The sequence below is a fragment of the Musca autumnalis genome, unplaced genomic scaffold (genome assembly GCF_047663935.1).
Source record: "Musca autumnalis isolate F117 unplaced genomic scaffold, ASM4766393v1 scaffold_3, whole genome shotgun sequence".
In the NCBI taxonomy this organism is placed as follows: domain Eukaryota; kingdom Metazoa; phylum Arthropoda; class Insecta; order Diptera; family Muscidae; genus Musca; species Musca autumnalis.
Window position 1 is genome coordinate 42,504,568 of NW_027411866.1, and position 15,455 is coordinate 42,520,022.

Below are 15,455 nucleotides of genomic sequence, written 5' to 3' on the forward strand. Positions count from 1 at the left end.
TGTCCCGTATTATTACCTAATATAGCCTGCAGCTTATCTACCTATTCCTTAGCATGTGGCTTATACAGCCCCTAAGGGCCCGGTTCACCTGAAATGTATCTTAAGATTGGATAAGGGTTTTGGTGCTAACGTTGTTGAAAGCATCCTCAATGTCAATGCATACCGCTAGTGTATACATCTTCCTGTCGAAGGTGCTCTCAATGTGGTGTACAACCTCGTGTAATGCGGTTTCCTTTAACGTATGCATGTTGTTTGTACATATTTAAGCATATCGTTTGGAGTTTTGCTCTTAATCATGGTATCGACTACACAGAACAAAAATTCGGCGATAAAAAAAATCATATTTACGAAATTCGATAATATTATTTGATCACAAAGTAAAAATACAACTGATAAAAAATTGCACATATTGACTGAAATATTTATCGATATAGTTTTAATCTAATTTAAAAGCAATATCGAACCATTCTCGACCAAAACAACAAAATAATTGTAAATATGAACATTTTTTACCGATTAAAAAAATGTATTCAACAATTTTTCATCAAGAAAATATTTTGTTTTATCAAGCACAATGCGGAATATTTTGATAAATATTTTTGTCAATATGTGAAATATTTTATCAGTTGTATTTTTACTTTGTGATCAAATAATTTTATCGAATTTTGTCAAAATGAACATTTTTTTATCGCCGGAAAATCGATAAATTATTGATTGTTTTGTCAATTGTTTTATCAAATGGCTAAAATTTTTTTCTGTGTATACGTTCCATGGTTTTAAAGGCCGTTTACATATAACCGGGTTAACCCAGTGGGTCTGGGTTTCAAATGTCATTTCCATTGTGTATACTTCAAATAAATCCTCATAAAGAAGGTTAACCCTGCAAAAAAACTATAATATAAACGCCGTATTAAGCTAGAAGGATGTTAGTCTTATCGGACGATAAGACTTAGGAATTGCGTAACTTGCCTTCCCAGGTTTAGGGGTAGCATACGCAAATTTTAAGCATGCGTTGAAGATTCCAGATAGCTTGGACGCAATGTAGTCCATATCTTTCTGGAGTAAGGCCGGAAATATCTCATCCGGTCCCGCTGCTTTGAAAGGTTTGTATTCATTAACCCCCCGTTTACACATGCAAGTGGCAGTTCGAAAAACACCAATACACTCACACATATTCACTGCCACACCAACTAACAACCTCACTGCCGACAAAATTTCCTTGTCAGTAATGAATGTAAGTGCTTTGAAAGTAACTTCAATTTTTTTCCGAACGTCTACACATGCAAGTGTCAGTTCGAAAAAATTGAAGTTTCGACTATAATATGTATACACAACTGTCTGTAAGTTACTTGCATGTGTAATCATTGGGTTAGTTTTGTGTGATAGTTGTCCCAGAATACAGCTAATTTTTTACCTTTGATACAAATTTCTCCTGTTTTTCGTAGGCCAGTGGAAGAAGTCTGATTTCTCGAACTATTCAGAAAACCAACACATAATAGCTGTGTCTTTTTACGTGATAATTTGTAATAATTATTACGAAATGTTTATAAATGCTGTCTTTTTACACAAAAGTTCAATAAAAGAGAGCGAAGTGAGAGAACAATTTTAACAGTTGTTTGCTGAGTAATTTATAAAAGTTGCTGAAAGAAATTTTCCCAGCAACATTTAGCAAGTTAGATCAGCTGTTTTTTAACACGTTCGCGAACGCAAAAACACTCAGAGAGGTGCAAAAAATTACACCCAATTTTTTTCGAAATTAGTTTTTTTGCATTTATTAATTAATTACAATGTGAACACAAATTTTGGGGCAGAGATATTTCCTTTTGGAGATGAAAGCCCTTGGTGATGATATTAAGAATACCAAAGGACAAATCCGCCGAGAGTCGAACTTCCGCGTTATGGCGTGATGAAGTTTTTACTAGAGACCCTGTAAGCCATCAGGAATTAGCGCTATAAATTTGTTCAATGTTGCTTCAGCTTATATGTATGTTAGCTCACAAACTTTAACAACTTTCAGTGTCTACTTGAGATGAAAGAGGGACCAAAATAAGTCGTGGACATTGTCATGTTAAAATCGGCCAGGACCGTTCCTTGATATCTTTCATTCCAGCATCAGATATACACAAGTTGTGTCTTTTTACTTTTTCAGTAATAATTATTCAGTAACTTCTTTTCAGAGAGTAAGAGAGATTTTACTCTTTGATACGAAAATAAAGAAAAAAGTAAAAAGACAGCATTTAGTAAACTTTAGCAAGATAACAGTTGATAACCAAAACAAAAACATTGGCGCCAATGCATGAACGAAAAAATAACTCCAAAGCAACGAAAAAGTTCTTCAATTTTAAGCAAAATAAATAGAAAATAATTAATATATTAATAAAATAATCAATAAATAAACCTGAGTCGCAATATTTATAGTATTTTTGTACAAAAAATAAGATAAACATTGAGCAGCTGACCATTTGCAGATGATTAAAAAACAGCTGATCGAACTTGCTAAAGGTTGCTGGGAAAAATTCTTTCAGCAACTTTTAGCAATTTCTCAGCAAACAACTGTCAAACTTGTTCTCTCACTTCGCTCTCTTTTACTGAACTTTTGTGTAAAAAGACAGCATTTAGTAACATTTCGTAATAATTATTACAAATTATCACGTAAAAAGACACACCTACAGTCTACAGAATCTTATATACCAAAACAAGTTTTTGTTGCGTCCAATAAAGAAGCCTCAATTTTTTGTTCGCTGCTAATAACAAACATAACTGTTATGCGAATTCAATTGTTCCTCAATGCACACACAAGTGTTTTTCATTTTTGGGAATTTTATTCATTTTGTTTTTTTACAGTGTTTTTTTATTTTTTGTTTGTGAATTCAACAAATATTTTGATATGTCTGCTTTCAAGTTGATTTTAACCAAAATATGTTGAGTTATGCCAATATTTGTACGACAACGATCCATTTCTTTTTTTGATGTGAAGCCTGATGAAGAAATCTATCGACAGTTTATTTAATCACGATAAACGCTCATAATTAATTAGTAGCCCGAATAGAATTTGATTGATGTTTTAAAATGTTTATTAATCATAAATGTTTTGAAAGTGTGGGGGAGGAGTAGAAAAACGATTTTGGTTAATAAATGCATTCATTGTTTTAAATTTATGACCAATGAATTAGTATCGAAATATTTGATTTTACCGGGTTATTGATCGACGTTATTGTTAAATAAAAAATTGTTCACACTGTATGATTTTGGTGCGAGGCCTATGGAAATAAAGTGGAAAAATATATAAATGAATGTTTACATTACTATGATTAATTGTTGTCAACATGTATACGCCTCGGCGTCCACCACTTCTCTAGTTATCAAACAATTTTTTATACGTATGTAATATTAGCTACATACTACATTTTTTAATTAGCACTTATTATCTCACAATATGGCTGGCCAAAATATGCGGTTTCAATCATTCCCTGCTTCCTCATTTTGTGTTCAAAACAAATGCCCTTTGATTTTCTATATAACAGTCATTTTTTGATAGTCTCCATAATTGATAACCAACCTCTCAAAACGATGTCATATCACTAAATAATTAATTAATAAATAATATTGTTATAAAATTTGTTAATATTACTTTACCCATAAATTTGTTAGTCTAGCTATTAATTATTTCACAATTCCGAATATTGAATGGAGCTGATTGTTTTGAAGTTTAAAACCAAGTGTTTTCGAAATATATACCATTTTTTGATAAGACAGTCTCAAATAGGCGTTGGCTATGTATTTCATACCTACTGAAACTCTGTAGAAGATAGTTTCAGAAGTTATGGAAAAAACATTAATCCACATTTGTATTTTGTCTATCGAAATCTTTGCAACAAGAATGGATCTAATATTTGACACCTTCGAAAACAACAATAAACATATTAATTTAGGCCATCTTGCTCGAGTTAGTTTGAAAAAATAATAAAAGGTGAAGAACAATTTAGTTAGAGTTTGGTTCGGCCGTTCGTTCTTTATTCCTTTATCAGAAACGACTTAAACGCATTTTACACTTAAAACAAGTGTTTTTGGGAGTTTACGTCATTTATTTGACAGATATTGTATGACAACTTAAATGATGCAACTTTTATAAAACATGTTAAATGTAAAATGCTTTTTAAGCTGGAAGGCCAAGCTGCTTATGTATTGAGGCTTTAAATCTAATTTTTGCAATTTTTTTCATTATTTTCTTAAATAAGAAAATGTCCCATAAAACGAAATCACTAACATACATACATATGTATCTACATTTCCTATCTTGAACCATCATCACAATTCATATTCATGCATTCGCATAAATAGTTAAATAATTGCAATTTCATTTAGTAGTCTTATGCTAATTGATTCTTAACAAAATAATGAACTTTAATCTTTGACGAAAATTGAATACAAAAGTGGCAGTTTAAGGGCGTTTAAAAATAATGGAATGAACAAATAAATACATACATATGTAATTCTCTGAAGACTATTTATGGAAGATGTATGGGAAAATTTTAGGTAGGTATGAAAATAAATAACAATAATAACAAATAAAAAGAATCTTGGAAATTTGTTTTCTGACAAAAAAAAATAAGTTTGCTACTAAAGTTCATTTAGTAGTTGCACAGGGGGTGAATTCTGGTCTTAAGGCCTGGGTACATAGGAGGCATGACATTCACGCCAAAGTCATTTCAGGCAAAATAATAAAGAAAATTTTAGTAAAAAAGAACAAGTGAGGATAGGCTATAGTCGGGACGGGGCCGACTATGTGATACCCTACACCACTACGCCACTTTTGTTAAAATTCGTCCAATGAAAGCTGAGATATTCGCATTAAAATTCAAGTAAAGAAATGGAACGCCAACCTATTTTGCATCATTGTAAATGTGATATATTCCTCTTCCATTGATAGGCTTTCCTTTTGAATACCCTCAATAGAAGCGCAGATATTATCGTAATAAAACGAAGAAATTTCCGCCACATATGTAATTTTTTTTGCCCATTCTGAGTCTTGAATATTACCCGACCGCCACCAACATCAATAGGCTTCTTCCTTTCGGGGACCCCTAAAATTTCGTAACGATCCGATCAAAATTGTACATTGTAGCGTGTGAGATTTTCTATTTTTATTGTTACTGCTATGCCTAAATACGACCGTATTCCCAGGGCGTGTGTGGTGAAAAAAGTAGAACCAGCGTTGCCGACAGTTTTTGATCAGAAATCGTCAAATCGTCAACAATATTTGAAAAATCGTCAAAAAATCGTCAACATAGTCCAAAATTCGGTTTGGTTACCGTTTAATGCGATTTTTCGCTGCTATTTTTGTGAATGAGACTGACAACATAAGATATACAATCCACAGCAATAAATCTAACCCAATATCGCTTAAATACTGCTATAAAAACAGCTTTCAGAAGATGATAGTTTTCCTATGGTTATCGAGTTTGGAGCAATGCAGTATGGTAAAGCTGGGTACACATTGCCATTTTAAATGGTAGCTTAGCTCAAATATCGCTTGCTTGACAGTGTGACTGTCCATATTTGTCCGTACACGTACATTTTGGTTGTTGGGCAGTCGAAAATCGATAAACATTTTCATTCAAAACTGGCTGAAAACTTAAAGACGGCATTTGTAGGAAGTTAATAAAGCTGGACTCATATTTTTTATAACAAAATATATATAAGTAATATTTTATCTCGAAAACTTTTTAAGGAAGATTTTCATCTATTACCAAAACTAAAGGAACATTTTCAGCTCATGTAATTTGAATGTGGGGCAAAAACTATGAAATACCTGTGCCTAGATATGCCAGATATGTGCCTAAATATAGCCAATCCGTCTAGAAATGGCTATAAGACATTAAAAAGCTCAAAAATCGAGTTTGGAACATTGCTTTCCTTAAAATCTTAAAATCTTTCGTGAAACTTTGGTCAAAATGTAGTTATCGTCTTTTATTTCATGCATTTCTGGCTTAGGTGAAAAACTGTCATTTTGGAACATAAAATCAAAATCATAAGTCAAATTGTCATTTTTTAATTTTGGGCCAAAAAATCGTCAAAATGACGATAAATCAGCAAATTCGGCAACACTGAGTAGAACACATGTATTCTTATGAGAACTACCGAAATACGTCGAGCTTATTCTTTTTGTAAGTTGAACATTTTCAACTTTGACAGAACGTACGATATGTTATTGTATCTATGTATGTGTATGTTTTGTATTTTGAAAACAAAAGCCCAACAAAACATGAAATACAATTTATTGCAAAGGAAAATTTTTTGTTTTACGAATGAAAAAGTTTCAGTCGCGGTTTTTGTGTTTTAAATGGAATTTCGGATTCAAAGTATTTGGGTAATACGGACGCTCAGAGAGCGTTATTGTGGTAGGTAGGTGAATATTTTTTGTACGTCACGACTTAAATTAGGTATAGCTGTTAGGCTTTGCTTTTGGATTGCCACGAACCAAAACTGTGATATTCGTCATTACAACTGAAATCCCAAAAATCAATGTGTCGATTCCGTATTGCGACACGACTCGTGTCGCGTTGTCAGTCGTTACTGCGCCAAAATTTAAAATTTGTATAACGTAAAGCGATAGAAAATAATAACGATAACTTTTTATCGGCGATGTAGCGGAGTGTTTTTTGTTTTGATTTGAATAAATGAGAAAAAATATCAGAACAAATTGTAAACAAAAGGAATATTTTTCTAAAATTATAAGCTCAGTGGAACTATTTTTTGATGATCGATGAGATATACTTAACGTAGCATCTAAAAGAAAGAAGACATTTAAGAGGAAAATCGAATTCTTTAGAATTGCATCAGTATTGTGAGTAGATGTTTTGTTTCCAACAATCATCAAAATATTTTTTTATAATTTAGGTTTAAATACTATTTTCGGTTTCCAAAAGACGCTGTTATTTATATAGTAGAGGCATTGAAATTGACTTTCCACACTCTGCGCCATTCATCTGGTGTACGGGTTGGTGGACCACAACTATTTAATTGCTCCGCAACATCCTTCCATAGTTCCACACTAAATGTGGCTTTAGTTTCGCTTTTTTCAACCCGCATTTCAAATTGCTGTTTTGTATTAATTTTTACCATTATAAGTACTCAAACACCAAAAAACGTATATAATGTTAAACAAATTCACTTAAAATAAATGAAAATGTTACTTATGCTTCAATTTTTCTTTTTTATTCACTTGTAAATATGCACGACGACAGCTAATTTCTTGTCGCCCGAAAATGAACTTTATGACGTAATGTAAAGGTTAAGTTTTCCAATTTCATTATCAGTAGACATCGGATTTTCGCATAGTTTTGAAAATTATATAATGCAATTAATTTGTTTTGAACAATAGAAGCTGGAGCTTTGTAGGTATTATTCATTATTTTCAATATGATATCGAATTTCTGTTATTGGAACGATATAATTCTATATAATAACATAGTTACAATTGGTTGAAAATTCAAAAATATGCAAAAATCCGATGTCTAATTATCTGGCAACCTTTACTATTTCTCCACAGAAGTTTTTTGCCCATTCCAACCCCTCAATATGATCCGACCATCACCAAAATCAATAGGCTTCTTCACCTCCCAGCCACCATCGTGACGATTCGATCAAAATTGCGAACAGCAGTGCGACCAGCAGTGCGATTCTGTAACTCATTTTTTGACCAAAATAAAATAAAATTAGACCAAATCAAATAAAAGTTGACAACACTGTTGATATCGGTAGAACTTTTCGACTACTTTTTATTGGTCGCTAACTTACAGAATAATATTGTTAATTTCTGAAATTATAAGCATTTTATTTGAAAATTTTGCCTTTTTAGGGCGAAGATCAACGGTGGCAAAATATCCCTCAGTAATGTTGGGGACATTTCCTGGGTATTTCAGCCACGTAAAACATATCTACAAGTGGCGTCATAACCATATCATTAAGCTAATATGAGAGAAATCTCCCTTGTCCCGCCAGGGATGTTTGTGGAACAATTATTATTGTAATTATAATTATACTTACAGTCAACCAAAAAAAGTCTACATACACCCTATAAATCTCGAGTTTTATTGGGAAAGGAAACATTTTTATGAACATCCAAGTACATAGTTCTATTTCATATGCCTAATGAACAAAATTAAATACACCAAAAATATATTCCATAATACGAATAACGGTAAATTCTTTAACCCTGCTACTACGTTAGAAAAAAAATCACATGCGCTATGTTAGGGTCATTTGATGAAAAAATTATATAGTATACATTTTTAAAAGGTTTTTAAGGCGTGGGATAATAGCTTGAAATGTTTATTAGAGAAAATTTTTGTCTGATCAGTAATAAATTTAGTAAAGAACTAAAAATTTACATAAATCTGATGTCAATATTATCGGTAAAAAATCTGTCACTGAACTGAAAGCATTATATGCTGTTTATATTAGAGCTTTTTGCAGGGTTAACCTTCTTTGAGAGGATTTGTATGAAATATAAGCAATGGAATTGACATTTAAAACCCAGTCGGTTTGTTAAATCCGGTTATATATAAACGGGGTATTAGGATTGGTTGTTATTGAATGTAAACATTAAAACAATAAACGTCAATTTTTTGTTTTGTTGTCATCTACAACAAGAAAAATATGTAAGGAAAATGCTAAAAAATAAAATTAAATTTTGACATGCCACATTATATACGCACGGGGTCATAAAATTACCCTAACATGCTATGTGTATACACATGCAATAAATAGACTTCTAAGTACAAAATATTGATGAAACTAATTGATTTCAGTATATCTCAAAAATGCATGCACTGAGTAGTAAGGACTTTTAATTATATCCCACCAGTAAGACATACGGTGATGATAAATACGATTTGGGTCATCAAATGACCCCAACGTAATAGCAGGGTTAAAAATAAAAAGTTAATAGAGAAAAAGTGTACATACACCCCAATGAAATACAGAGATTACCGTAAAATTTATGGAATAAGCAATACAAATTTTTACATTTTATTACTTTATCAAACGTCTTTGGTTGTCAATGATATCTTTTTGACAAAATAGGAACACATTTGTGGATTAATTGCCTTTATTTAAGGTCAGACTTCGCGTATACCTCGTTAAAGCGGACCCTTGCAGGTTTCTTTGAGTTTTTCAGTCTGGTTGTTTATAAAACCCCAGAAAATACAGTGGGACCAATAATTTTGTGATTCTAGAGTGCTTTGAAGTTGTTCTTGTGGATAATATATGCTCCTGAGCTTCGCTAAATATACGAATTCCTGAGTTTTCTCATAAAGTTTATAGTTTTCTCAGCATACCAAGGGGCAAAATACACGCAGAAGCCTTGGAGTTACCTTTTAATAACGTCTGATATAATTTTTGGACCTAAACTCAATCAGAAATGTACAACATTATTCTACAAACCCGCTCCTAAGTTTCCAAAGCATCAAAATAAAAGCACCACCAAAAAATGCATGAAATTTTACTGTTAAATAATAATTATACTGTTAATTTACACTGTTAAATACTATGCTCTCGTATTATGACCGTTAGGGTCACTTAAAGCGCTATAAATGTCGGATAATTTTACATTGCTGATGGGTGCTCGAAAAATATGTTACCTGTACGGAAAATAATCAGGGTTCAAAGGGTTAGAATGGGTATTGACTGAAGAAAGGAGAGTGCGTTTCTCTTCCTACCAACTACACACGTCTTCATGGCAGTTAATGGCATTGACGTCCTTGTGGAGGAAAACGCCGCCAAACTCGCGATCCCCCTGATGTACCTTCTGAAATAAGGCTTCCTGCGTCTTTGCTCGCTATTCTTGAAGTTTCCGTACCTCCTCCTGCGTTCTTAGCAATCGGCTTTTTCTCCTTGGCTTTCTGGTAAATGGCGGCTGCTTAGGAGGTCGATGGTTTGACAGCCTCGTCATCGTCAACATCGTCTTCTTGGGCAAAAGATGCAGGCCTTCGAAGTTTTTTTTTTATTTGCTGCGAAACTTGGTTCGTCTTCTCAGGCAGCCCAACTTCCTTACAACCTGTGGACGTGTCCACAGCAGTTTGTCATTCTATTTTTTTCCTTACCTTCCGGGTTTGAGTTGGGCTTAGAAACATGTCCCTTCGCCAATTGTTCACATTTACTTACCTCGTTCGGTTTAGGGGTAGGGTTGTGGCCTTCTCATACCTATCGGGTGTTCGCCGAAGCCAGACTCCACCAAGTTGTTTGGGCAGCAGGCTTCGCCTTCTATAATTGTTTGCTAGCCGTCGCAGCCTCCTTAGCCTCTGATCATGAAAATCAACGCCCCGTGATTTTCCTTACTCTCGCGTTTTTCGCAATTTTTTTCAATTTTTTTCCATGTACCTGAGTTTGCTTCTGATGGAGATCTCCTTCCTAGAGTGCAAATTCGGGCACCTTCCCACGAATCTGCGGAGATACAGAGCACATTAACAGTACTTTGTATATCTAACTTTTTTGGCATTTCTGTCCTTAGATGAATTGACTGTTGTTGGGGTCTTCTAGATTCTCCATGACCAGTCAATGTCTCCGTGGTATCCTGTCTAGGATGTTTTTTATCGGTATAGGTCATATGTGTCCAACTTGTCGATCAAGGTCAGATTGAGTGTCATGTCCTCCGGTGATATGCCTTGGTTCTGCTCTTCTGGAGCAAGCCTTTCCAGTCGGTCAAGGAGTTCCTTTCTTTGTTTTTTTTTTTAAATATCCTGTCTTAGTCGTCCTCTCCCATAAAGTCCGCAGTAGAGTAATTTGCAGCATTCTCTATCAGTGTTCAAAGATATCGCCGAATAGTCAACTAATCTATCACTAATTTTTAATTCACTTATAGCGTGGACAGTCGTAGGCGCCAATTCATGCAAACCTTATTCAGGCGCATCACTATAGCTTGTTCTCGATGACACATGGCTTGTGGTCATACCAAAGCATGCTGCCGGTAATGAGTTATTTAGACCCTCCACCGTAACTTGTTTAACTTTTATTATACTTCCCTATCGTATTTATTTATTTTACGAGAACTCCCCCTATTTTGGTCCACGGGGAATCTAAAGGATTTACAGTATACAGGGGAAAATGGAGTAAGCATCTCTTAAAAATTGATCTCTGTTAGATTCTCCCTTCTTAATTCAGCTCATCGAAGGATCCAAGTGATCCCCAATGTTAATGAAATATGTTGAATCTGAATTGTAAGTGGAACCTCAAAAAAACCCCTTCGCAATATTGAATATCCTTATTGAATTAATACCACGAGGCCAACAATCGTTGTTTTGAATTCAGATTTTATTTTAGAACTAACTTGAAAAATATAAAAAGTATACACATAAACTTCTGACGTATAGAATACAAAACTCAAAACTTTATTGATGTAATTTAAACAAGTGAATTTTTAGTAAAGAACAACAAAGTGTTTCAAAGTATTCAACACTCCTCCTCATTCACTTTAAATTGCATTTTTGACAAAGAGTTTCATATTTCGGCCTTGGTAGAGGTTTTGTTAAAATGTCAGCAATCATTTCTTCTGTAGGACAGTAGCTGCATGTAATGATCCCTTTCTTAACATAATCCTTTGTTAATTTATACTTGGTATCCATGTGTTTTGTTTTGAAAGAAAACTTATCATCATTCACCAAGCGAAGACAGCTTTGATTGTCATTAAAAATGGGTGTTGGTTGATTAACTGGTCGCCCTATATCATCCAATATTTGTCTAATCCATTTAACTTCTTTAGCTGCTTCGGAAAGTGAAATATACTCTGCTTCACAAGTTGAAGATGCTACTAAAGTTTGCCTTTGACATGACCATCCAATTGTACCACCATTGTAGAAAACTATTCTTCCGCTATTTGATTTTCTATCTATGCGTTCTTCCGGCTAATTTGCATCCGCGTATCCAATGAGACCTTGTTTTTTTCCTGGTTACTTAGTAATAGTTTCATAGTTGAGGTTGTTTTCAAATATTTTAAAACTCTTTTGCATTGAGTCCAATCTTCCAAAGTAGGCTGAGAAACCTTTTGTGCCAATATACTTACGGCTGCCGAAATATCTGGTCTTGTGTTAACAGATATATATATATATAAAAGATGCCGTATAAGCTTTCGGTATTTAGTATTTGCTTCTAAAAGCTTTGAATTTCCTCCTCCTTTTCCATAACTTATGTCCATTGGGGTACTTGCTGGCTTTGAGTTACTTAGACCATATTCATCCACAACTCTTTCAATATAATTCGTCTGACAAAGTTGAAAATGTCCGAATTGATCTTTCGATACCTCAATTCCTAGATAGTGTTTTATTTCGCCCATATTTGTAATAGGGAAACGACTCTGCAAGAATGATGTTACAAGTTTGACTTATTCATTAGTATTACACGCAATTATAATATCATCTACGTATACTAGTATGTAACAAACTTTTCCATTTACAATTCCAGAATATAAACACAAGTCATTCATACTCTGTGTAAGACCCAATTCTTTAAGGACTTCATGCAAAACCGAATTCCAAGTTCTAGCTGCTTGTTTCAACCCATATATACTTTTCTTCAGAAAACATACCAATTCCTCGTTTTCATTTTTGAATCCAGGTGGTTGTTGCATGTATATTGTTTCGGTTAGCTTGCCGTTTAAGAAAGCTGTCTTGACATCCAAATGATTAACAATGAGATTTTCCTTTCCTGCGATAGACAGCAAAATTCTGAAGGAAGTATGAGTCGCAACTGGTGCAAAAACCTCATCATAGTCAACACCGCACCTTTTGGGAGAAACCTTGAGCCACTAGTCGAGCTTTGAAACGACATATGTCACCATTTTCATTTCGTTTCAATTTGTAAATCCATTTACATCCTATAGCCGATCGTCCTTCTGGAAGTGTCGCAAGTTCCCAAGTCTTATTGTTTTTCATCGCCTCAATTTCTTCTTGAATAGCCTGTAACCACTGTACCTTTTCTTCGCTTTCAATGGCTTCTTTATATGTTTTTGGTTCCTTAATCTCGTTGACTGACCAAATTTCATCAACAAATCTTTTTGGTGCTATACCTTTGTTGGATCTGGATGACGTTCTCATAGCCTTTTCATTTGTTTCCACATTTAATATTTCATATATTAATCTTCTTGGCGGTATTCCTTTACTTCATGTCCATCTGTCTCCACATTGTGCTGTGTCACGGGCGTTTCGTAGAATGTATTGACTGCACTTGATTTATTAATACCTTCTGGCGTTTCTGAGAGTGTACTGTTCTCACTTGAATTATTGATTGCACTTTCATTCAAGAAACTTGAATCAGATTTCTCCTCCTCAATCAATAATTGATTATTTAACTGCTTTTTATTGGAACTTAAAGATACTTCATCTGCTTCACCCTTTACGATAGCTGTAAAAATTACATCTCTACTAATAGTTACCTTATTAGTTGAGGGATTATAACATCGAAATGCCTTTGATTTACAATCATAGCCAATAAATATCATTTCAGTGGCCTTTATGTCAAGCTTTCGCCTTTCTCGTCTGGGATATGGACATAACACTTTGAACCAAATATATGAAAATTTTCCAAATTAGGCTTTATACCATAACACAATTCAAACTGTGTTAAATTCGTTGTTCTGGTGAAACCCCGATTCTGAATATATTTGGCCGTTGAAATCGCATCTCCCCAGTAGGTATTCGGCAATTGTGCTTCAATTAACAGACACCTAGCCATTTCCATCAACGTTCTGTTTTTCCGTTCGGCCTTGCCATTTTGTTGAGGAGAATACGGAGCTGTAAGTTGATGTTCTATTCCAGGTATCGGCACCAACACAAGCACATTGTTTGTGGTCTCACGCATACGACTCTCTCTCGCTCTCTCCACAAACAGCATGTGCGTTAATGCATTGCTAAAATTAAAAATCATTGAAACAAGCGACAGCAGAACTTGCTTCTTTGACTTCTGGATGAAGACTGAATGGTGGTTGTTCTGCTGTTATTCTCATCAAGGGCACGTGTGCCAATTTTTTGCCGGACGATGTTCTATTCCTTCAGACCTCAAGAAAAATTGAAAACTTTTTCCAATATATTCGCCTCCTCTGTCTGAACGTATTTTCTTAGGAGTACGACCGAAACTTGTTCGACAAAACACCACAAAATCCTTAAACGTTTGCTCCACTTCTGACTTTCGCGATATCAGCCTTATAGCAGTAAACCCAGAATAATCATCAATAAAGGTTACTACATGCCGCTTTCCAGATGGTGTGACTGTTTGCATAGGCCCACAAACATCACTGTGAATCAAATCCAAAGGAGCTGATGATTTTGTTAATGACTCTTTTTGAAATGGAAGTCTTGTTAACTTGCCCTTCACACATGTTTCACATACTTCTTTGATTCCACATTAAACCAATTTGAGATTTTCCGCTAAATTGCACATAAACATTTTCCTTATGCCCTCCGGATTACAATGGCCTAGTTTTCGGTGCCATTGGTGTATACAATGCTCATTATGCTGCAATACCGCATTCACCATGTCCGGTTGACGCAAAATATACATATCGCCATCAATATCTGCTAATCCGATATTTGTAACTCCAACATTGATGCAACACTTATTTTTCTTAAAAGATATTTCATACCCGTCCTTAGTAAGTTGTCTTACGGAAAGTATGTTACCAACCTGCGACGGAGCATAGAGCACTTCTTTGACCTTCAATGTACGTTCATTGCCAAATTCATCTATTGTCTTTATTTCACCTGATCCAATGCCTTTAATAGACACACAATCGCCTTTTGGCAACTCAATTGAACTCTTGTAATTTTCATCCAAATTATTAAAGAAATTATTGTCGCTTACACCATGGCGAGTTGCTCCTGAATCCACCAACCATGTAAATTTCTTGTTCTTACCAAATTTAAATAAAAATTCATCCGGCATATTTTCGGTATTTCCTATTTTTTCAACTGTATTGATCTTGTTTCCATTCCTGGCACTGCCTTGCTTATTCTTCCAGCTTTTGTATTTCATGCAGTTTTTCTTCTGATGACCAGGTTTCTTGCAGAAATAGCACACAGTTTCTGTTTTAGATGTTGCCTTCATAACTACATCATTTCCACAATTACCAGAATGTACACGCCTTTCGTATTCTGCAATCACACTCTGCTGCACTAAAGCAAATGTGACTTCTTCCTCCTTACGAGATTCCAACGAAGTTATGAGGGTATCATAACCTTCGGGTAAACTACTCAGAAGCATTGCCGCGCTCCATTTATCGGACAAAGCTTCCTCACCGACATCTCTCAATTTCGTAAAAAGGTCATTCATTGCATTCAAGCTTTAAACTGCAAATAGATCTCATTAGGTAAACCTTATTAGTGAGCGTGTTTCTTTCGTGATATTCTTTGAGGGCGTTCCATGTATCCTTGGCAGTCTTCATATTCCGTATATGTCCTAATTGG